This window comes from Peromyscus maniculatus, chromosome 10, assembly GCF_049852395.1.
Source record: "Peromyscus maniculatus bairdii isolate BWxNUB_F1_BW_parent chromosome 10, HU_Pman_BW_mat_3.1, whole genome shotgun sequence".
In the NCBI taxonomy this organism is placed as follows: Eukaryota; Metazoa; Chordata; class Mammalia; order Rodentia; family Cricetidae; genus Peromyscus; species Peromyscus maniculatus.
In genome coordinates this window covers 74555922-74582310 of record NC_134861.1, presented here as the reverse complement: position 1 = coordinate 74582310, position 26389 = coordinate 74555922, and positions in this window count along the sequence as shown.

Below are 26389 nucleotides of genomic sequence, written 5' to 3'. Positions count from 1 at the left end.
TACCTTGCTGCCATCACTTCCCCAGAGAGAGTTTCTTCCTGTCTGACTTGTGTTTTTATTGTCTTTCTGCTCTGCCTTCTCATTGGCTCTAAACCCAGCCACATGACTTCCTTGTCACTGCCTGTATATACAGACCTCCAGGTCTCTCTGGTTGGTACTGGGATTAAAGGCTCCTTTCACCACGCTTAGTTGTGTCCTTGAACACACAGAGACTCTGCTTGCCATGTGATTGGATTGAGGGCTTGGGCTAACACTGCCTGATTCTGCTTATGGCTCACTTTGAACTCTGATCTCCAGGCAACTTTATTTATTAACATACAAATAAAATCACATTTCAGCACAAATAAAATATTACCATATATAAATCCACATTTATGTTAGATATGTGTGAGGTAAAATAGTCCTGTATTTTTACTTACTATGTCTACTGCAAAGATATTTTTTACTTTAAACTAGAGGAAGATACATGGGTGAATTATGTAAACATCTGGAGTTAGTTCTTTCTTCCCACTGCAGACAGTTTTTTTTAAGCAGATGTTCTCTTAAATTAACTCCTTGTTGATATAGATAAGCCAAAGCACCTGGGCTTCAAAGATTTCTGTTGGAGGAAAGGAAAAAAAATATGTACTTATGAATTAAAATCACCAATCAGTGGTAACATTTCCATTCTAATTTTGTCTTCAATAGGTTGCAGAGGATCCAGTGTGAAGATGGGATAGTAAGAAAGAATTTTGGAGAAGTCGTTGAAATTGCTACTCATACATGTCACCTTATCTGAAGAGATTCAATTCAATGAATAATTGTCTAACACCTGGAGTGCTATCAAAAGTGCCTATTTTTGAGCATATATGTTTGAATCCTAGTCACATATATTAACAAATACCATTTCAATTTGATTTAATTTTCAAGAAAATTAGAATTCACTGAATCTATTTTATTGAGCCAGATGATTAAAATGACCAATATACTGCATTCTCCAACCTTGATATAGAAGTAAAAATCAGACAAATACTTCAGGAAGGTATACCAACCTTCCACCAGTATGTTTTTGAATTTCAAAGGAATGATTATTATAACTAAAATTCTCAGAGTCAGCATGAGTTCATGGCATCTTAGAAAATCATTTGGCTTTTTTTTTTATTCAGGCCAAAGCAGATAAAACAATCATTATGCACACATAAATCAAAGTACCCTGTAAATCAGTGCACTTCCTTCATATGTTAAGCCATTAGTTACTTGCATGTCCCAAATTGTTGATTCCCATTGATTAAAAATTGTCAACGAATCAAATTTGTACAAGCATAGGAGAAAGGAAAAGCTTGTATTTACATTTTGGAAGAACAAATTCTTAATATTCTGCATAACTTGGCAAAATAGTCTGTGCAGGTGTGTAGTTTGAAAACAACATGCTTTTTTGTAGATTGGACCTTGGTTGGAGTCCCAGATTTATCAGATATTATTCAACTGATGGGCTTTAGAAACTTATTTACATTTTCTAGGATACAGTTTCAAAACCTACTTCACCTCTGGCACATGCAGTGTGAAAATTCTTTTCAAAATCTTAATAACATGTTTGGTCCTTAGTGGGGTTTAAGAAGTCTTTCTTTCTTCCCTTTTTATCATTTTTTCAATGTTTAGATTTAAAACAAACAAGATTATTGAGAACTCCTTCATATCACAAATGCCACTAACTTGCAGTATAATCCAATTTTAACTCTCTTCACTAAAATAATTTTGCAATCATCACATGCTTTAAAAGTAGAATAATTTGCCAGGTGGTAGTGGCACACATCTTTAATCCCAGCACTCGGGAGGCAGAGCCAGACAGATCTCTGTGAGTTTTATGGCCAACCTGGTCTACAGAGTGAGATCCAGGACAGGCACCAAAACTACACAGAGAAACCCTGTCTCAAAAAAAAAGTAGAATAATTTTGTTAAATCAAAGAGATATATTGCTATCATGTTACAATTTTTCTTCATTTCTACCTACAAAAAACTACAGGCAACCAAGAAATATTGAAAGCAAAAGAAATAGTCATATTTAGGGAAGAACACAAGAATTAGTTATCCAATACCAAGTGGTTAGCCTTGAAAACATACATACAAGTAAGAGTATACAGATCCATCATGTTGTATTAATGTGTTTAAGAATATATATATATATATATATATGTGTGTGTGTGTGTGTGTGTATGTATATGTATATGATTATATATGTACATGCATATACATTAGTGTATGCCACAACAATTAATGAAGAAAGAGTGCATAACTTTGAAAGAGACCAAAAAAATAGTATACAGAAAGGTTTGTGGTGGGGGGAGGGAAATTACATAATTACATCAAAATCTTATAAACAAAGAAATAATTTTAAAAACTGTCGGTGTCAAAAAACCAGAAAAGTTTGGTTCTATATCAAGACAAAGGGGCCCAAGGATGCTTGATCACTAAATGTGATATGTTTCACAGAAGGTATCCTAAAACTGAACAATGACATTGGATGAGATTAAGAAAATTTGAAATATAAATAAAATTTAGCTAGCAAAAATCCATGAATATTGATTCCCATATTGTACAAATATTCATATACAATGCACATAAACACACACATACACACACACACACACACACACACACACACACACACACACACACATATATATATAATGTGGAAGCAGTATGCAGGATATGTAATAACTCTTTCATTTTAGCTGTGGCAGCTTCCCTGGATTAGAAGCAAGGATATAGATAACTGAACTAGGTCTCTTCGGGTTTGTTAAGGCTTCATTAATATGACAAGTTCTCACCTAGGGAGTTCATAGTAAGCTCACAGGGGTTATTTGAAGATTTTACTTCCTTACAGTTGTTTGGAGGAGATTTCATCTTACTTGCTGGTTGCTAAGAACTGCTCCAACCCACTAGAAAATTGTAGCACTCTCTCCCATAAGCATTGAATGTCAAAGTTGTTTGCTTTCTTCAGGGGTAAGACACTAACTTTTCTTCATCTATTCTTACCAGTTGATAGCCAGAGTCTTGTACAGTATAATAGAGTTAGGAGAGTGCCTAATAGCCAGGGATCCATTATACTTTCAGCTTCATAAAACTTTTTCACAATAGGAAATCCCTATAAAAGAAAAGCAAATAAGGAAGCTGGCATCCAAAAGGTTGCCTTAATTATGGCTACCAGAGATAGGAAGAAACCAAACCAACTTCATCACTTCAAGCCTTTGAGTCTTTAGTCATAATGGATTTAGTTTTATTAAAAATTATGTAATTTGTGTGACTTTTTAATTCTCACCAGATCAAAATAATGCCACCAAAAACCTGAAACAATGGGAAAAATCATGTCATAATAAATATATCACAAAACGAATGAAGATCATTTTCAGAAATGTAAAAGCTTAATACTTCTTGAAAAAGTGAGCAATTGGGATTATGTCTTTTCATCCTGTTCATTTGAGAACCTTTATGAGGCTGGGACTTGGAAGCGGGCTTCAGTGATATGCAAGGACAAGCCGGATGACTCTGCGACCAGTTTAGCAGATGCATGCTTCTTAGTTAATGTTTAAATGCCACAATGAGTGAATGTCTTCCAAATGAGGGTATACCGAAACCCATCACTTTTAGACACCCACCCTGAAGCTTCCAATGCTTTGGTGTGGTCACAAATGTGAGACAGGTTGTATAATTTTGCTATAACCTGTGTGGGAGGATGAAAACACGTATTTGAAGCATTATATTAATTAAGTTTTAATCATGTAATGTGCTAAGTATCTGTCTATCACATATTAGGTAACTGTCAATCACGATTATTTTTCCATATTAAATTGTTATTTAAGATAATTTTTTTATTTTATGTTATTTTATTTTACAATACCATTCAGTTCTACATAACAGCCACAGATTCCCTTGTTCTTCCCCTTCCTGCCCCCTCTCCTTCCCCCCAGACAACCCTCATTCCCACCTCCTCCAGAGCAAAGCCTCCCCCGAGGACTGAGATCAACCTGGTAGACTCAGTCCAGGCAGGTCCAATCCTCTCCTCCCAGATTGAACCATGCGTCCCTGCATAAGCCCCAGGTTTCAAACAGCTAATTCATGCAATGAGCCAAGGACCTGGTACCACTGCCTAGATGCCTCCCAAACAGATCAAGCCAATCAACTGTCTCACCTATTCAGAGGGACTGATCCAGTTGGGGGACCCTCAGCCTTTGGTTCATAGTTCATGTGTTTCCATTTGTTTGGCTATTTGTCCCTGTGCTTTATCCAACCTTGGTTTCAACAATTCTCGCTCATATAAACCCTCCTCTTTCTCGCTAATTAGACTCCCGGCGCTCTACCCGGGGCCTAACTGTGGATCTCTGCATCCAGATTCCTCAGTCTTTGGATGGGGTTTCTGGCACAACTATTAGGGTGTTTGGCCATCCCATCACCAGAGTAGGCCAGTCCCGGCTGTCTCTCGACCATTTCCAGCAGTCTTTTGTGGGGGTATCTTTGTGGATTTCTGTGGGCCTCTTTAGCATACTAGATGTGGAACAAGGATGACTGGACTGCTATTCACATCACCAGTGAGGCTACCTGTAAAACAGGACCCCAAGAAAGACACGAGGATTGCCCAATGACGGAGAAATGGCTGAGATCTAAATGAACAACCTGGACATGAGTGGGAGCAATGAAGGGCGAGGGTCTAGGGAAAGAGAGTGGGAGATCCCAGCTGGATCAAGAACAGAGAGGGAAAACATGGAATAGGAGACCATGGTAAATGAAGACCACATGAGAAAAGGAAGAAACAAAGTATTAAGATAATTTTTAACATACAATTTTTTTTGGTACTTTCAAGGACGAAATTATTTAACAAAGCTCAAAGTGTATCCTTAGAGATACCATTTCTGATACGATAACCAGAGCCAACTAAATGGTTAATAGTATTGAAATAATCACACTGAAATGTGATTTATTTAGTAATTTTATATATAGACTCTTAAAAAACAATATCATAAATAAAAATTTTGTGCAAATTTGTATGTATACTTTTGCTACCATCTAAAATCTATTAAAAACCAAAATTTTTGAGTCTGAATTTTAGAGGTAGCTATAATTTTAATCAATTAAAAATTGAAAATTAACATTGGGATGCTGTGGGATGGTCTGTATGTCAAATGCTCTGATTGGTCAATAAATAAAACACTGGCCATTGTCCAGGCAGGCAGTATAGGCAGGACTAACAGGAGAATTGAGAGAACAGCAAGGTAGGAGGAGACACTGCCACCTGCCGCCATGACAAGCAGCATGTGAAGACGCTGGTAAGCCACAAGCCATGTGGCAAGGTATAGACTTATAGAAATGGATTAATTTGAGCTATAAGAACAGTTAGCAAGAAGCCTGCCACGGCCATACAGTTTGTAAGAAATATAAGTCTCACTGTTAACTTGGTTGTGTCTGAGCAGCTGTGGGACTGGCGGGTGACAGAGATTTGTCCAGACAGTGGGCATTTAGATAATGTCACTTGAGTATTAGACATATATGACCCCTTCACAATTTCATTGGGAAACTAAAACTCAGGTCTAAGCAAATGCAAATAATTATTTATTCACTTCAGAGTTCTAACAGATCTGATCTGCTCACACCAGAAGCCTTTTCTCCTTGTTCCTCTCTGTAGTAGGAGATGATATGATGCTTTTGTGCACTAACATCTTACTGACCCAATACCCGGTTCCTGCTTTCTGATGAAACTGTGAAGAGCCCATGTGTGTTTCCTACTAAGATGGCATTGCCTAATTTTCTTTCTCTTTTGTTTTTTCAAGACATACTTTCTCTGTATTGCCCTGGCTGTCCTAGAACTCATTTTGTAGACCAGGCTGGCCTTGAACTCACAGAGACCTGTAATAGAATACTTCAAGATGGGTTACTTTTGTTTATGCTCTGGAATGTTTTTTTTAATGATGCAAAGATAAAGTTCACCTGCAGTCTGGAGGCTGAGTCAGCAAGTGGTAGGGAGGAGCCAGGTAAAAAAGGGTTTGTAGGGAAGTGCAAGGAGTAGCAGGGGAGCTTTTTAGAGGATGTGAGCAGGGAGAGGAGGTGAGCTTCTCGCTATTGAGCCTTTGAAGAGCAGAATTCCACCTTAACCTTTGAATCCGGAGTTCTTTAGAGGAGACAGGTTTAGTTAAGTTCCCTTTGTAGCTTTCCGAGAGTTAGAGCCCGAGGGAACAGATTTCCCTCTGGCTCCCGCCCTTGCGTCCTAACTGCTGGTAGCAGTGGAGTTGCTGTTGCTCATTCAGACACCTTTGGCTGAAAACACAGCCCCCATTTAAAACAAGGACCACAGAGATCTGCCTGCCTCTGCTTCCAGAGGGGTGGAATTGAAGGTGACATACACCATCACTGCCAACCTGCATTACCTAATTTTCAATGTCTTCTTAATTTTTAGTTTAAAAATTGTTTTTTCACGGGGTTTAATGTTTGGTCTTTCATTTTCTGGACTGTACAATTGTATTGTATAGTATAGTAATAATTTTTGCATGAATGCGCTACAGAATGAACAAGTTAGAATGGATTGGTGGGTCTTGGAATATTTGTAATTGTGATTGACTCAATCTGGGAAGTGTCTGTAATAACACAATATAATGATAGATTTCAGGCTGTAAAATATTATAAACTGTTAATTGTTAGCAGAGATAAAACACTACTAAATTGAAGATACACCATGGTCTAATTAATTGAATTTCAATGGTTTTTAATGTTTTTAAGGTAGAATCTCAAGTGAAACTATTTGTAAGTAGGTTTAAGTAAAATTTCAAACTAGGAAATTTCACATTTTGTTCTTTGTATATCTTTTGATGAAACAATGCACACACCTAGCATCCTGGAGTATGAAGGGTATGTATTTGGCTGAAAGGCACCATGTCACTGTGTTTTGTTTTAAAGTGCAAGGTAAAGAAGCATCTAGTCATTGTGTCCTTATAGCTTACGCACTGAACACATACAAGCATAGTATTTGTTTCAGAGTTGGGCACTAGCCCTGGCTGCATAGGCTTCAGGAACACCCAGGGCATCTTTGCTTATCATTTCAGATATCAGACCATATCAGACCAGTAACAGATACATAGCAAAGATTCAACACACACACACACACACACACACACACACACACACACACACACACACACACACACACTTCAAGTTATAGAGTCCAGCTAGAATGTTTTCATATGTAAATATATGTAAAAATAAGCTTTTGCTTATTTACGTTTTTATTTCAGAACATGAAGAAGGCATAATTAGGACATAAAAAGTGAAATGGATACAACTTCTCTGTTTCACAACACAAATCACAAATATCATTGGCATAAACCTTTTCTAAATATTGATAGAACATCAGAAAACAATCATACTTGTTATAATATACAATTTTCAAGTTGAATTCATAGAGATATTCAAGAACCTCAGACTTAGGTGAATGCTCCCCATTTTCCAACATGCTTTCATAATCTTAGGACAATTCAGGTCCCTTCCCTCTAGTGAGCTTTGTTTCTGCCTTTTCATAGTTGAAAGCTTTTACATGTATCTTCCGAAATCCTTAGGAATGAAATGATGTGATTACTCGAGTTTAATGGAGCTGAAACAACCAAGAGGGCTAATTAATTTGTTTGGAATTCGAGTTATATTTCAAAAATAGTCAGATTGAAAATAGGACTATTTTCAAAGTATAGAGAAAATAGATAGACACAGAAATAAGAAACAAAGACAAAACTTCTCTAGCATGGGGCAATCTAAAGTAACAACCAATTAGCTTATGAGCCTGTTATGACTTAGTTTGTCAAAGTTTCTGAAGCCAGTTATACAGTTATGAGTTTTAATTGTATGCCTCAATCAATAATTTGTAGTCAGTGACCGACTTGAAACCTACTGACAGAAGTGTGTGCATTATGATCTTTAGCTATATGAGATTATGGCATTTAATTATAAAATTTCTATTGTGAGTCATATGTGTGCTGTGGGATAATGCTTTTGTACACTGGTTAATAAAACACAGATTGGCCAGTAACCAGGCAGGAAGTATATGTGGGGCAAGCAGACTAAAGGGATGCCGGGAAGAGGAAGAGCAGAGTCAGGAGTCACCAGCCAGACACAGAGGAAGCATGATGAGAAGACAAAACTGAGAAAAGGTACCAAGTCATGTGGGTAAACATAGATAAGAATTATGGGTTAAATCAAGTGTAAGAGGTAGTCAATAATAAGCTTGAGCTAATGGTCGAGCAGTTATAATGATATTAAGCCTCTGTGTGATTATTTTATGAAAGGCTGGAGGACTGCTGGGCCCTGATGGTACTGGACAAACTTCCAACTACATATGTGCTTAAAAATTCCTTCCTATTTTTTATTGAATCTGGTCATATTAGGTTCCCAAATACTCCATAAGCAGTATTCTTGTGAGTTTATTTTAAAAGACTTAAAACAGAAAATACAAACACTAAATAAAATATTCAGTAAGCCCATTATTTTAATGAAATTACTTTAATTAAGTTTCATATGTCACCTTTATGTTCTGTCTTTTCTACGATAAGGTAAGAATATTGAAAGGGATTTTTAACTCATAGATATCTGAGCACCAACCATAGCATAGGATCATTCAGTTGATTGTGCCATATTGTAAGTCATGTGTATAACATCACCTGTTTAAGACCAATATGACCAGTACTTTGGAGATGACTTCCAACTGACATGAATACAAAGGAAAGAAAACACTCAAAATATCATATGAAAAATCATCATATCATCAGAAAAATTTAGAAGATCAGAAGATCCATAAGACAATGGATTGTTCCCTTCAGTAAGTAGCTGTCACACAATATTAAGAAAAAAAACAGGTAGTTTTTATATCAAATTGAATTAAGGTGCTGATCTTTATAGTGAATTTGGTCAGACACTTGCTTAAGCTTACAGGAACTGAGAAAGATAATTTGGTGACATCAAGTATAACAATGACATTATGACATTAAATATTTTTTTGCTTTTCTAATATGTGACATAGCATAGCATTCTCATTAAAATATGTTGGAGAATGTTTTATAGTTTATATGGAATTATTTTAAAGTAGATAACATTAATCTACTTAAAACTTTTAGAACAAATCAATGGGGGACAATAGTTATGTCTTATTGATGGGAGATCAAATTATCATATTTTTCTTTCTAAATTCTATAGTTTTAAATTTTATTTTAATTTTAATAATTTTTAATTATATATATATGAAGCCTGAAATGCTAGAAAGAAGCTGATGTCTAGGTTAACCTAACGATTTGAACTTTAATTTTGAGAATATTGGGAATCTCTTGAATAAAATTAAGTAGTTATAATGATAATTCTGTTAATTAGATTAATTAATAAAATAGCCAAATAATTGAGTTAAAAATTTAATTAAAATATTCTAAATTAAATAAATCACAAAATAAATTAAGTAACGATAATAATAAAAAATGATAACTATTTTGACGATTTTACTCAACAAAAGGAAAGAATGAAGTAAGGTTTGTCAGACTGACTGGTAAGATAAACTATAAGCAGGAGGACACTGCATCTTACAGCTGACTAAATACAGAGTCAAGCAGGTATTAAGCAATATATTCTAGGTACCCTTGAAAGGAAAGGTTAAAGATATGTTGCTAAATATTTATCTTTTAAATTTTCATGACAATTTCACTTGTTCAAAAGTAAAAGTATATATTTTCCTGACTATTCTGGTCAAGGCTTGTCTTTATGATCATTATTAATGACATATAGTAACAACATTAGGGAAAATCAGTGGAGGTGAATGTTTGAGAAACAGGGACAAAATATGTGATGTGTCACTATGCCTAATACACAGATTCTAAAAGAACATACATGAACACACAGATTATTTGAATAAAAAATAAAAAATTTAATATAATTAAAATCTAGGACTCACTGATTTACCAGATGTATGAAGAGGAAGAGGTTACATATGCCTTCTACTTTTTGAACTTAAAATTGAAAATAGATTCAATAAGGGCTTTGATATCTTCCCATAATGTTACAGTTATGTTTTCACTTCCCTCTGACACTACTATTAGACATGCCACAATTATGTTTTTAGTTCCTTCTAGTACTACTATTGAAATAGCATGTTTTAAATAACATTCTGAACACTGGGTCAAACTCCATCTATTTTGAGAAAGAACAAAAAATTTAAAAGTCTTTTTTTCTTTCCTTTTTCTTGAATTTAAACTCTGTAACTTAGAAACATTTATTGCTTGAATGAGTGAATTACATGAAAAGACCGAGTATCCAAAATCATAAAATTTTCATGAGTATTTCAAATGTTCTAAATCAATGGAGAGCAATCAAGACAACTGAACTATAAAACTGAATGTTGTGCAGCCTTGACTTGATTGTATTTGGGTAGTATAGTGCATTGATTGACATTTGAAAAATGTTGTATTCAATAGTTATCCTCCTGAGAGAATGAGGAACAGTCACAAATCCAATAATTCCCATCTGCACATAAGTGAGCTATCATCTCAAATTTACCTTCTCAACTTTCCTTTTTGATCTGAAATTGATTTGATTACGGGAGAGAGTATTCATTTCAATAAAGTGAAATGTGATTTTTAACATTAATGCATCTTAATTTGCTGTATTTAGAACTTGCCAACAATAAAGCAAATATTTAGAGAAAATGTGCAATTTCATAACCATTTTTAAGATAGGTATAACAAAAGCATCCCTCATCTTCCCCTGATGTCTCTACTGTGCAAGCCAAGGTTGTATTGGAGGACAGGGAAAACTAGGAGTCACCTGCTTTAATCCCAGAGCCACCTGGTGACCAGAGAAGGATGTATATCCTTTTCTGTTCTACATGTGTTTCTTTTGCTGGTCATTCTAGGCTTTAATGGAGGTTGTGTCCTATTCCCCCATTGAAGGCTACTTCTATGTTTTTATTTCCATATTTGGTAATGAGAAATGATTATTTTATAAGAATTTATCTATATTTTATTTTAATCACTGGTGAACATAATTCCATTTTAATTTTATAAAAACTATCTGGAGCTGGGTATTGATTTATTGATGGATCTAGTCTATGTGTGAAAAAAAAAGATGCTTATCTGATGTACATAACATTTCTGAGATAACACAGTGAGAAAATGCTCCAGACTTCATAGTCAGGTGGTTCCATTACTCACAAATGGTTCTCCCTGATACTACTAAATTTGTAGTATGAGTATTAAGTTTTCTAAGGACTAAGGGAAAATATAGATTTGAAGTAATTTCCTTCACTTTGTTAGGACTGGGAGATTATATGTGTTAGTTTCTTGAATTCCTAAAAACTGACATGGCAGACCTTGTACCATTCCTTTTCACTCATGTAATAGATTTAGAATAAATTAAAAGCTGATAGACAGATGCGTGTTAATATTAAAGGGGATATTATTAAGGAGGAGGTGGAAGAAGGAGATGAGCTCAATAACTTTATATAACACTGTGTACATCTCTCCATACAATTTACAGTGATTTATGGCATAAAAAGTGTGCAACTTCACTGAAGCACCTTAAATCAGCAAAGATAAAGAGTAAAATTTCTTTAATGGGTTAACATATAATGTGTCCTTTAAATTCCCTATAACATACAATTTTCTAAATTGTTATATCAAAATTTTACACAGACTTGCTAATGTGAGATATATTCTCATTCATTTTTCTACTTCAGAACTATGCACAAATCTCCCCAAACTTTGTAATTTGGGAGTTAAAGTTGTTTGAATATGCTAACTGTTGAAATAGCATTTTGTTCAAAGACAGGCATGTTAAGAGGATTGTCTGAACAGATGTAACATTTTGATACATTTTCAAATGATGGTAGAAGTCTGACATCTAGAAAAATACACAAGAGCACTTTGTTGTAAAAATTAATGAATTTCTATAGTTCTGTCAATAGAAAAGACGTATTGCAAAATAAATATTGCTTAAAGTAGGAAGCACATAACAATTTCAATGACTTTTAGAATGACACTATGATAGGAAAGTATACATGACATACAGACGTGGTAGACAGATGGAAGACATAATGAAATACAAATGGAATACAATGGAGCAGAAAAATCAAATGTTTAAACATATGTAATGATTAAAAATAGGAAATTCTGTAAAAAATTGAGTTAAGACAAATTCTTTAAAAAGAGTATCTTAATAGGGAGAGGGCTGTATAGTGTCTGTCAACCATCTGGGAAATAGTTAGATTCATCAAAGAGCATGCAAAATAAACGAACCTGCTGAAATAGAGCTGTGGACACATTGAATTACCTGTGATGATTGTAATACCAGGCTATCAGCTTTCTCCACAGTTTGTTACGTAGGAGCTTCTCTCCAGGAAAAGTTGTTGGCACAGAGTGTTGTGGGCACATCAGTGTTGGCACAGAGTACTAAATGCAGTGACTAAGAGCCTGGAATTATGCAGTGTGACTTTTTTTTTTGGTCTAGGCTGCTAATTGTTAAGTTTAAAGAAAATGAATTTTAAAATCATTATTTTTGTTATTGATTTATTCAGGTGTAAACAAAGAGATGCATCATCAATTTTGGTAAGATTATGATATTGGATTTTTTCTTCTGATTATCTTAAATATTTATTAGTAAGAGTATGCTCACAAGAGCTTTGCCCCAACTTTCTTTTTTTAATTAATTAATTTTTTATTCATTTTACATACCAACCACAGCTCCCCCTCCCTTGCCTCCTCTCTTCCGTCCCATCTCCCCCAATCCACCTCCATCCACTCCTCAAAAAGGGTAAGGCCTTCCATAGGGAGTCAAAAAGGTCTGGCATGTTCAACTGAGTCAGGACCAACCCTCACTCCCCACCTGCCCAGCCACATCAAGGCTGAGCACAGCATCCCACCACTTGGAATGGACTTCAAAAATAAAGCAGCTCATGAACCAGAGATAGATCCTGGTCCCACTGCCAGGGGTTGCACAGACCAGGCAATAAAACTGTCGCCACATGCAGAGGTCCTAGTTCATTCCCATGCAGGCTTCCTAGCTTTCTTTCAGTCTCGTGTCCACAAGCTGCCACAAGTTCGGGTCATCTGTCTCTGTGCCTTTCCCTATCATGATCTTGACCCCCCCCCCCCTTGCTCCTACAATCCTTCCCTCTCTTTGACTGGACTCCAATAGTTCGGCCCTGTGCTTGGATGTGGGTCTCTGCATCTGTTTCCATCAGTTGCAGGATGAAGGTTCCATAATGACAGAGATGGTAGTTACCAATCTGATTACAGGGAAAAGCCTGTCCAGGCACCCTCTCCACTGTTTCTAGGGGTCTTAGATTGGGTAATTTTTCTGGATTAGTGGGAACTTCCCTAGCATCAGGTTTCTCCCTAGCCCCATAATGGCTCCCTCTACCCAGATATCTCTTTCATTGCTCCCCCACTCACTCTATCCCTTCCCCCAAATGACCATCCCATTACCTCATGTTCTCATATCACATGCCTTCCCCTTTTGTGGGAGGCCTGTTCCCACCTTTTAAAGGGTTCCTATAAGGAGGAGAGAGGAATAAGAAGTATTAGGTAGAATGATAGGCCTAGCCGACCAGAGGAAAGACAGAAACACAGGATAGCTTCTGAAAGACCTGGGTCAATATCCAAAGGCCCACAACTTTGTTCAAAAGGGCTTTTTATAACAATGCCAAGGGGCAAGGCAAAAGATCACACCCTTCCAAACACTTGCTACTAAGGCCCGTGGTCTAATCACCCTCTTCCTCTTCTTATTTGATAAATCAACTTTCCTAGGTAAATTTTATCAATAATTTTAAAAGAAAAGAGCTATCATGAATCATTAACCATAACGGGAAGCAGAATCATTGAAAACTCTTATGATATCAGCTTTTCCTTTGTGTAGTAACAGCAATACAAATACATCCCCATACATTACATACTAGGCCTCCATAGGTGGGTGATTATCAGTTTGCTATGAATAATTCATTTGTTATAACAACTAATATTTAAGGTTTTTATTTGCCTACAGTATTATTCTACTTTTCAAAAGATTTTTAAATAAACTTTATTAGAAAAAAAAACTTGCAAAGAAGTGTTGCATACCAAAATTAACTGTAAACAGAGGCAGAGTTTTCTGTCCCATACACCTGTTTATATCTGGCAGTCACTTCTCAAATTACCACTCTGAGGCTTATATTAATTATAAATATTTGACTGATGGCTCAGGCTTATTACTAACTAGTTCTTACATTTAAATTAACCAATATTTCTTATCTATGCGTTGCCAAGTAGTTTGTGGCTTGTTACCCCATTTTCTACATGTCTTGTTTCCTCAGCAACTGGTTGGCATCTACCCTGACTCTGCCCTTCTTCATCTCAGTCCTCAGTTTGGTTATACTGCCTAACCATATCTTGTCTCACTGTTGGCCAAAACTACATAATAATAAACCAATGAGAGCAACACATATTCACAGCATATGGAAAGACATCCTACAGCAATTAACCACACCTAAATTCTATGAATCTCAATGAATACTGTTAGAATAAACATTCTGAAGATTTGCAGCTTCACATTGGATTTTACTTTACCAAAATTGATATAATATTAAGCATTTATCCATCACTCAAAACAAAACAAAAAAATCATGATGGATTTAAAGCTAGAATCACAATTAGCTTCATATCCTGTTTCATAACTTAGTTCTATTAGTAACATTCAATCCTTCCTAATACACTAGGGAATATAAATTAAAAATACATTAAGATACCATTTGAGCCAACCATAAGCTTTCACATCAATAAATCTGGTAACAAATGTTGCAGAGAAAGTAGAAAATTGGTGGTTTGGGTGAAAGTTATTGTAGCCATTTTAGAAATGAGTTTAGAGATTACTCAAAAAATTAAAAATATTTGACCCAAGTATTTCACTCATAGACATAAACCCATAGAACTCCAGACACTATCATTAAGATATTTGTACTCTCTTGTGTATTGCTCTTCTATTTGTTATAGCATAAAACTAGAGTCACTCTTGTCACCCTCAAGAGGTAAAAGAATAATGACACATTGATAGCTATATGAAATGGAATATTGGTCATCACTAGTGAAAAATATAATCAAAACTTCTCAGTGACACTGGTGCACTCAGAATGTGTGATATTAGGTAATGTCACACAATCTCAGAAATACTAAAATCAATGTTCTCCAACATATATGTAAACATAGTAAAGTATATATTTATATACTTAAATGAAAAAAGATAAATATTAATATTTTTTTCTTCTTAAATGATTTTGTTTAATCTGTTTGTTTTGTTTTCTTTTTTCTTTCTCTTTTTCTTTCTTTTTCGAGACAAGTTTTTTCCATGTACTTTTGGTGCTTGTCCTGGATCTCCCTCTGTATACAAGGTTGGCTTGGAACTCACAGAGATCTGCCTGGCTCTGCCTCCCAAGAGCTGGGATAAAGGCTTGCACCACCACTACCAGGTCTCTGTTTGGTTTTTTTAAACAAATCACCATAACTCACCCACTACCGCATAATTATTTTGAGGAGTTGGATTTATTAGAGCTGATAATCTGAAATAAAAGCAAGTCTCATTTAGAGGTAAAGATAATTTTCTAAAACCTTCAATTTAAACCTTGAGTTTCAACCATTGATGTAGACAATGGAAATTGTGTTCAATGGTTTGTGCTTTATATGTTTTCCAGTCTTGTGACTTTACTATTAATCTTAAGTCTAGGATACTAAGGAACTTTGAAAATACCTATTAAATACATAATTAAATTAATCAGGAAAAGTATTTCATTTGTATTTAACTACAGTGTAGTCTAAAGGAAGTATTAGTTCATATCATTTCACATTGACATAACTGTAATGAGTCTTTCTTTCTTTTTTTTTCTTTCTTTTGAGACAGGCTTTCTCTGTATAGCTTTGTGCCTTTCCTGGAACTCACTTTGTAGACCAGGATGGTCTCAAACTCACAGAGATCTGCTTGCCTCTGCCTCCTGAGTGCTGAGATTAAAGGCGTGCACCACTACTGCCTGGCTGTAATGAGTCTTTCTCTGCCCTGCCAGCCTGTACCTGAAGTTTTCCTGGTCCTACTCAGCTCCTGCAGCCCTGCACCCACTTGAACCCAAGTAAACACACAAAGGCTTATAGTAATTAAAACTGTTCGGCCATTACCTCAGGCTAACTATTGACTAGTTCTTACACTTAAATTAACCCACAATTCTTATTTATGTTTAGACATGTGGCTTGTACCTTTTCTCATTTCTACCTTCATATCTTGCTTCCTCTATGTCTGGCTGGTGACTCCTGACTCTTCCCAGAATTTTCTTCTCTGCTTGTTCCACCTATACTTCCTGCCTGGCTACTGGTCAATCAGCATTTTATTTATTAACCAATCAGAGCAACATATTCACAGCATACAGAGCAATATACACAGCACCAGCCAGCTCCCAAATAATGACACTGAGACTTCTTATTAATTATGAAAGCTCAACATTAGCTTAGGTTTTTCCCACTAGCTCTTATAACTTAAATTAACCCACTCATATTATTCTGTATTTTTCCTCCTGGCTTTTTGCCTTTCGTTCATTCTGTATGTTCAACTCCCTCCAAGTCTTGTTGGTGTATCCCTGTGCTTTGTCTATCTCCTGCTACTTCTTCTCTGTGCATAGAAGTCTGGCCTACATCTCCTGTCTAGCTATTAGCCATTCAGCTTTTTATTACACCAATCACAGCCATACATTTTCACACAGTATGCAAATATCCCACAATGCATAATAGTTTCTCTGTGGAAAGTCAAATAGCAGTATCTTTCCATATGCCATTGATGGCTGGAATGCAAGCTTGTACAGCCACTTTGGAAATCAATGTGGCTGTTTCTCACAACGTTGAGAATATTTCTATCTCAAGACCCAGACTTGATGTCATTTCTGCATGCAGAGCAATCGAGTTGCCCTATCTGTGCCACTCATGAATAAGTCTTCCTCAGGACCCAACTATACCACTCTTGGGCATATACCCAAGGAATGCTCAATCATACCACAAAGACACATGCTCAGCTATGTTCATATAAGCATTATTTGTAATAGAAAGAACCTGGAAACAACCTAGATGCCCTTCAACTAAAGAATGGATAAAGAAAATGTGGCACATATACACAATGGAGTGCTACTCAGCAGTAAAAAAAAAATATCATGAAATTAGCAGGCAAATGGATGGTACTAGAAAATATCATCTTGAGTGAGGTAACCCAGACTCAGGACAAACATAGTATGTACTCACTCACAAGTGGATACTATATGTGAAGGAAGGGATGGCCAGACTGCAACCCACAGCTCCAAAGAGGCCAGCTAACAGGGAATGACCCTAGGAGGGACACATGGATGACCCTGATAAGGAGAAGTGGATGAGATCTGCATGAACAGACTGGGTGTACGAGGGGTGGTAGAGGGTAAAGAGTTGGGGATGAGAACATAAGAAAATGGGAGTGTCAAGCTGGAACAAGGACAGAGTGGGAGGGCAGGGAGGGAGATACCATGATAGATGAGGAACATCATGGGAATAGAAAGAAGCAGGGTGCTGGGGAGGCTCTCAGGAATCCACAAGGATGACCCCCCCTCAACTGCTGGCAATGGGCCAGAGGATGCCTGGACTGGTCTACTCTGATGACCAGTCCAGCAAATAACCTAGCTGTCATCATAGAGCCTTTGTCTAGTAACTGATGGAGGAAGATGCAGAGATCCACAGCCAGGCACCAGGAATGATCTCCAGGAATCCAATTGATGAGAGAGAGGAGGGATTCTGCAGGTGGAGGACGTTAAGATCATGATGGGAGGACGTGCAGAGATGACCAGCCACACTAGTGGAAGGCCATGAACTGTGTACTGGTGGCTGTGGAGGTCCCATAAGACTGGACTAGGCCCTCTGGATATGGAAAACTGTTGTTTGGCTGGAACTGTTTGGGGGACACCCGGGCAGGGGAATCAGGATCTGTCCCTAATGTATGGGCAGGCTTCTGGGAATCCAGTGCCTGTGGTGTGAGGCCTTGCGCAGCCTTGGTACAGTGGAGGGGCTTGGACTTTCCTAGACTCAGTGTTCCAGGCTCTGCTGACTCCCCGTGGGAGACCTTGATTTGGAGGGTATGGGGTGTGGGGTGGCTTGGGAGAGAGGGCTGGGGATTGGGAGGAGGGGGGAATCTGTGGGTGGTATGTGGAGTGAGTAGACAATTTCTTAGTAAAGAAAAATGAAAAAAAAAATTGGATAAAAAAAGACCCAGACTTTTGAGCAAATACCCAAAGGATGCTTAATCATATCATACGGGTATTTGCTCAGCTATATTCATAGCAGCATTATTCATAATAACCAGAACCTGAAAACAACTTAGATGCCCTTCAACTGAAGAATGGATAAACAAAATGTGGTACAGATACACGATGGAGTACTAATCAGCTGTTAAAACAATGACATCAGGAAATTTGCAGACAAATGGATGGAACTAGAAAAAAAAATTATCCTGAGTGACATAACCCAAACTCAGAAAGACAAACATGGTATGGACTCACTCATAACTGGATATTAGCTATAAAATAAAGGATAACCATATTACAATCCACATCCCCAGAGAGGCTAGGTTACAAGGAGGGCCCAAAGTGGATGCACAGATTTTGCTTGGCAGGGGAAATAGAAGAGATCTCCTGGGTGCATAGGAATACGAACATGACAGATTGGATTAGGGAGTGCTTGGAGGAAAAGAATACTGAAAAAGAATCCTTGAGATAGGAGGAATCTTGGAGTCAGGTAGAAACCTGGTACAAGGGGAACTCCCATGAGTTAACAAGGGTGACCCCGGCTAAGCTAAGATTTTTGGCAACAGTGCATAGGTAGCCTGTAGTATCTCCTATAATTAGATTGGTGACTACCCCAACTGTCGTTCGTAGCCTTCTTCTATTAACTGATGGAAACAGATGCAGAGACCCACAGTCAAGCACTTGTCAAGCTTAGAGAATACTATTGTAGAGAGGGAGGGAGGATTGTACAAGCCAGGTGTTAAGGTCATCTCAAAGGATCCTACAGATACAACTAACCTGGGCTCACAGGAGCTCACAGAGTCTGGACTGACAGCTAGGGAGCCTGAATGGGATCGACCTAGGCTCTCTACATATGTGCTACAGTTGTGTAACTTGGTCTACTTTAGGACACAAAAGAGTGAGAGCTAGGCTTGTCTCCAACACTTTGGCTGACTTCTGGGAACCTATTCCTCAAACTGAGTTGCCTTGCTCAGCCTTAATACAAGGGGAAGATTTTAGTCCTACCTCAACTTGATATGTCATGTTTGTTCATATCCATAAGAGGCCAGCTCAGTTCTGAACAGAAACAGATGAGGAATAGATTTGGGTAAAGGGGAGGAGGGAGTGGGAGGAGATGAGAGAGGGGAAATTGTGGTTGGGATGTAAAATAAAAAATAAATTTAATCAAAAGTAAATAAATAAAATAAAATAAATAAGTGTACTTTTATACAATCATTTCTTAAAATAATCACTTTCTAATGTCAAACTAGGAGAAATGAATGACCTTTTTCATTCAATCAATTTTTTGTACAAAATATCATTAAAGAATTAGAAGCCTATGGAAATTTTCCAGTGTTTGCTTACATTTATCTAGACAATATGCAACTTAACATTTCTTTAGAAACCAATTCATATATTAGTAAGTAGGTGAATAAGTTTTTAAAAGATAGAAATTATTGGGTAAGATAATTTGTAACCAATATCACCTATTTGTTAAGGTACAAAATATAAATTCTACATTCTTTTTTATATTCCTTAAGATTTGACAGTTTTGTTATTTTTATAAAAAAATGAATTGCTTATGACCTCTTACAAAGCCTTCTCTCTCCTGTGAAACTCTGCTTCCCACTATTCATTCTCATAATTTCATGTCTTCTTTGTATGTGTACCCACTGAGTTATTAGAGTTTCTTACTCTGTGGTATGGGTGACCATGGGAGGAAGGGAAGCTGTTCGATAATTACACTAGTCCTCCAATGAATATTCACTGTCAATAGTCCCTCAGATTTAAAATTCCTTAGACTATCATTAAACACATTTCAGTGTACTATGGGAATAAAGAAAAAACTCTGTTGATGATAGGTAAAATCAATTAGTTAATAGAACAATAAAAAAATTGTATAGCACCAGTTGGTGGTGGCACATGCCCTTAATCCCAGTACTCGGGAGGCAGAGGCAGGCGGATCTCTGTGAGTTCAAGGCCAGTCTGGTCTCCAAAATGAGTTCCAGGAAAGTTGCAAAGCTACACAGAGAAACCATGTCTCGAAAAAAAAAATTGTATAGCATAAATGTAAATCTGCATATCCTTAGATGTGAATGTAAGTGTAATTAAGTCTCTATCCAAATCAGTAGTTTCTTAACCTGCTTCATAATTAGAATACTCTGAAGATCATTGTCAAAGGAGATACCTGGGGTTGAGTATATAGATCTGGGAAGTACTGCAAAGAAAGTTCCTATGGTAATTGTTAAAAATCAGGGATTGTTGTAGTCAAGGCTCAGACTGCCTTCTGTATATACATTACAAGTAGTAAATGTATGAGCTATATAGATTAGCTCTATCTGTTCTTTGTCTTAGCAGTTAGAATAATCCTATGAATGTCATCAATTTTTTCAAATATTCCGACCTAAGTAACCTTATTACTGTCATTTTCAATATTAACCAGCTCTCACAGTGAAAAGGTTCTAAGTAGGAAGTGGAAATAAAAGGTATGGTTCTTATCTTCTTCTTTTCTTTGCCTAGTAATATATTTTGATTGTACACATGTGTTGAATAGGGTATACCTGCAGGCAGAACACCTATACACATTTAAAAAATATATAACGGTAAAGCAAGAGTTTATTTTGAGTCCATAGTGTAATACAGTTCTGCTTCTTTGAACTATTTGATTTATGTGTCACATAGACAAAGATATGAGGGCCATTGCATGCTTCTCTGCTCGGGTTTCTTTTTTCTGCCTCTTGTGGAGACACATGCACAAGAAAACTAAGCTTGAGAATGAGTTACTGGCCCCTAGAGAAGAAGCAGATGTGTCAAAGATGTAGCTTGTGTTTGGGTAACTGGAATTATCCTTATTCCCAGAGGTGATAGTTATTCACTTTGAAGCCCAACAAGTTACATGGAGATATGATAAGCCTAAAATCTATTCTGAAATGGGAATTATTTCTTATATTAACCATCATACCTAAGTTACAGGATGTTTGGAGCTAAGAGAATTAGATGAGCTCTTTTTGTTTTTATATAGAGAGAAGCCATCAACTAGTTAGCATAAAATTATATCATCCTGTTATTTGCATTAAATGTCAGGAGAGTGACAGAGACAAAGCAGACTTGTAAGTGTTGAGGGCTGTGGCTCTTAGTGTACAACGAAACAAATATTTGTCCATTAAAACTGTTGACATATTCCATCAAATTTAATGCAAATATAAACCCTATTTTAATTACATTATTAAAGAAACATGTACGAATTCCCATAGAACTTTACCTGGAGAAAGAATGAGGGCAATATTTTGTGGTGATTTTACAACCAGTGTTTAATTTGAGAATCACCAGTTCTTGTAAATGAGTATGGCTACAATGATATTTTCTTATATGAAAGCCTAAAAGAGTGTAAAATGGCAGAAACAGGGAGCTAGAAAAAAGGCTCAGCAATTAGAAGCACAGGCTGCCCTTGTAGAGGACTTGGGTTGATTCCCAGACCCCATATGTCAACTCAAAACCAACTATAACCTAAGAGCTATGGGCTAAGATGTCTTCTTCTAACATTTTTTGGCACCAGTCACACACATGGTACACATACATACATACAAGAAAAACAATTATACACAGAAAATTAAATCAAAAACACTAAATGGCAGAAATAATACGTAATTTTTCATATTCAATTTAATTTTGAAGTGAGATCTGTAGGAAGCAAATATACCTCAGTTTCTCCATAAATGTGATTCCCTCTTTCTCTGCGTAAGAAACGGTTGACTGGTATTTGTGTGTAATTAGAATATGATCTCCAACATGGCTATTTCTACTCAACTTACTCAATCATACTTCAAATCCTTGATTAATACATATTCTAATGAATGATAAAGATATTCTTTTTATATTGTTAGATAGCTCTAGGTTAAAAATCCAAGCTTTCATTTAATTGAGTACATAATACCTGCCAATTGAATTGAGATAAATGAAAATGCTATGCTTTGATACTTAAAATTACTTAGGAGGTATGCCCTGTTTTCATTGTACAGATAAGCTGGGGAGCGCAGAAATGCTTTTTTCCAATATATCACTGCCTGACACTGTGAACACAGCATGGGAAGGCAGTGACTGACAAGTTCCTGGCAATTATTATAGCATGCAGTTCCTATTTCAGTTGTGTCAAGTTTTCATAAATGAATATTTCATAAACCTTCCATATAAAATTCCTATTGTTATTCTTTGGGGATGCTCCACTCTTTCTTTGTGAGGAATGTGTTTTTGGTATGAATCAAAAACAAAGAAAGGAAACCATCACCTTTGAATTCACTATGAATATGGTCATATAATTTGAGCAGGTTGTGTTCTTTTTACTTATTTTTTAATTATGAAGATAACTTATTGAAATTATTATATTTCTCTAAAAATATTTAAGTATTCTTCTTACTACTTTCAAATTCTTTGATTTTCTTTTAAAATAATATTCTCACTAACTTGTTAAGAATTTCATATACTGTATTTTAATCATATTTATCCTCCATCTTATGCTTCCCAGATTCACTTTCCTTCCATGTGTACTCAACATCTGAAAAGAAACAAACTAACAAACAGAAACAAAACGCTACCAACCCAATCAACATAAAAATATCAAGACCTATTTCTGCTGTGCAAATATTCTAGTGACTGATGTCTGCCTTGGAGTGTAGTCATCCTACAAGGGGCTTATAACTTTAAAGAAAAGTTTCACTACCATTTCCATCAGCTATAAATTGTCAATAATTTCTCAACTAGGGGTGAGACTCCATGGCCATTTCCCTATAGTCACAATAGGATTTTGTCTGGCTTGAGCTTACATATTTTATCATGATTATTGAGAGTTCATATGTACAACTTTCCTGTTGTGTATATGAAGTTTCACTATTTTTCTGTAGTCATCTACCACCTTGGCTTTTATATCATTCCACCCATACATCTGAAATGATCCCAGAACCTTTGAGTGAGTGATACAATACAGATATCCTATTCAGGATTGAACACTGTGTGATTTCTTGATCTCTGCCCCTTGGCAAGTTGTGAATGCCTCTCTAGTAGTCACTACTATGTGATGAAGTTTCTGTGAATAGGGATGAGAGGTGCAGTAATTTGTGAATATAGAGAGAAATGGTTAAAGTTGTCTTAATAGTGTATGCAATTAGTAAAGTCATAGAAGATAATCCTCTAGGGCCCAAGACCTGTCTAATCACAGTTTATATTAGCAACGATGGTCCCAGGTATGGGTTTCATCTTGTGGAACAGGACATACATCCAATCAGTATATGGTTTGTTCCTCTAATAGCATTTGCAACACTATTGCACCAGTGGAGATACCTTGACAAATCTGTTGTTATTTTATCTCAGAGACTGGTGTCTGGAAGCCTGGGTAGAGGAGAGTCAAGGAAGGGATAAATGACACAAAATCCCTTTTGAAAATGTCATACAGAAACCTCCTATTGTAGAAGCTTCCTAAAACATATACATACACCCATATAAAAGAGATTTTAAATCAAGATAACATATCACATTGACAATGTCTATACTGGATATTCAAATAAGCAAACACAAAACAAAACACAGTGCTATAATAATGGGTTATCTTTTTTTTCCAGCTGTTGGTCAATAAGGTATGCTAGACCTCCAAAGATTGCAGGCTATTGCCATTGCACTATGTTACCCCCTAGAACTTGATGGTAAGAGCCTATTACTGATAGGGCATATTTAAGTCATAAATAAAACAAACAAAAAATTAGAGCTGGTACTGACCTGGGAGCTTCATTCCTACTGGCAAGCCTTTAGAGTGCTAATATTTCCTATGCATGCTACCAGAAGAGAAAAGGTATCAGTAATTTTACTCTGAGATTTTTATAATAATAAAAATATGTAACAGCTGTGGAGTTGTATATTTCACACTATTTAAAAAATTGCCCTTTGAATCCCATACCCTTTAAGATAAACTCTATTATTTTCACATGTTCTATCATATCAGTATCTTTGGTGCTAAATTGAATTTAGATTCTATCATCTGTCTATCTATTTGTCTCTGTGTCTGTCTATCTATCTAATCTATCATCTATCTATCTATCTATCCACCTATCATCTATATATCTATCTAATCTATCTTCTATCATTTATCTCTCATTTCTCTATAACAAATCTGTAACATGAAAATACACAAATCATCTGACATTTAATGGTTATAATAAAACAGAAAGAGAAAGCTTAAAGTTCAGCTTTATATATTAAAAAATACCTTGAGACATATATGTACTTACTCATAATTTTTACTTTACAAAACTAGAGGAAATTCTTGATTGTTGAACCGTAATAGGTAGCCATTTTTTTAGAGGTAAAATTGTGGGTTGGATAGTGTTGGCACATGCCTTTTAATCCCAGAACTCTAGAGGCAGAGGCATGCTGATTTCTGAGTAGCCAGCCTGGTCTACAGACAGGCCTACACAGAGAAACCTTGTCTTGAAAAAAAAAAAGAAATAGAATTGTGTTACAAGGAAACAGATATCATTTTTTCTGTTTATATTTAATACTACCTGCACAAAATACATATAATAAATTTATCATCACTGTAATTTTCTCCACTTAATAAGTGTGTCTTTTAAGTGTAGTGGTATTGTGTTCCCCAAAATATTGTACACCCTAATAAACTTATCTAGGGTCAGAGAACAGAAAAGCCACTAGATACTCAAGTTAGGCAGTGGTAGCACACAGCTTTAATCCTAGCATTCCAGAGGCAGAAATCCATGTGTTCAAGGTTACAGACAAGCATGGTAACTCATGCCTTTAATCCCAGAAAGCAATCTTTTAATCCCAGGGAGTGGTGGTAGAAAGCAGAAAGGTATATAAGGCGTGAGGACCAGAAACTAGAAGCATTTTGGCTGGTTAAGCTTTTAGGTTTTGAGCAGCACAGTTCAGCTGAGAGCCATTCGGATATGAGGACACAGAGGCTTCCAGTCTGAGGAAATAAGACCAGATGAGAAGTTGACCAGGTGAAGTTAGCTGTGGCTTGTTCTTCTCTCTGATCTTCCAGTGTTCACCCTAATAACTTGTCTCAGGTTTGATTTTATTAATAAGACTCTCTAAGATTCATGCTACATCTGGCACCCAGTCTGAGGAAACAAGGCCAGCTGAGGATCCAACAAGGTGAGGTTAGCTGTGGCTTGTTTTGTCTCTCGGATCTTCCAGTATTCACCCCAATACTTGGCTGCGGGTTTGTTGTATTAATAAAACTCTTTAAGATTACTGATACATTTAAGTTTATTACTTAGATAATTTTCATATTGGAATATTTGTCTGAGATTTAATTCTCATTGAATAGTATCTTTGAGTGTGAATAATAAATTCTAGAAGACAATGCAAATGAAAATAACACTTTTGGAGAAGTTTGTTACAATCTGTGAGCTAAGAATAAAATATACCTTTTATATTTATAATCTCCTTTTCAACTTTCATTAAATTATGATTGCTTCAGATTGAGGTAAAGAATTTAAATGCTGAGCAGAAGATTGCTGCACAGATACTTTGCCAGATAACATCTGGTTCAGCTATTCAGAAAAGGCACAGTGTATTTTTGTAACTTTTAGGTACCTACTGTTTGGAACACTAAATTATATTAAAGATTTTATTTTTAAAGTATAAGGTACTTAAGATAAATTGAGGGTACCATAAAGGTCATAATGTTCTGCTTCCTTCAGAGAATCACAACTTGGTATTTTCTTAGCTTTTATACACATTAAACGACTTCTTTGATGTGGTGTACTAGGGCTATTAATGTTGGAGTTGAAAGGGAGTTCTTATGAGACCACTTGTAGCAAAGGGTGAGGCACTGAATGTGTTCTCTGTTCATCATTCACTGGAGAAGACTCGGGCACTTAGACCCTTAGTTGGACTGCACGGAGATAATTTTATTCTTTAATCATCACCACAAAATCATCAACCAGGTAGAGTTCAAAGCAATGGGTCAGAAAATAGGCAAGAAAAGTTTTTAAATTCCTATGATGCATAATTAGCAGAGGCATAACATATTTATGGTGTATCAATGGAAACTGGGGCAGCATCTTTTAAACCAAAGACCACATTCTCTGG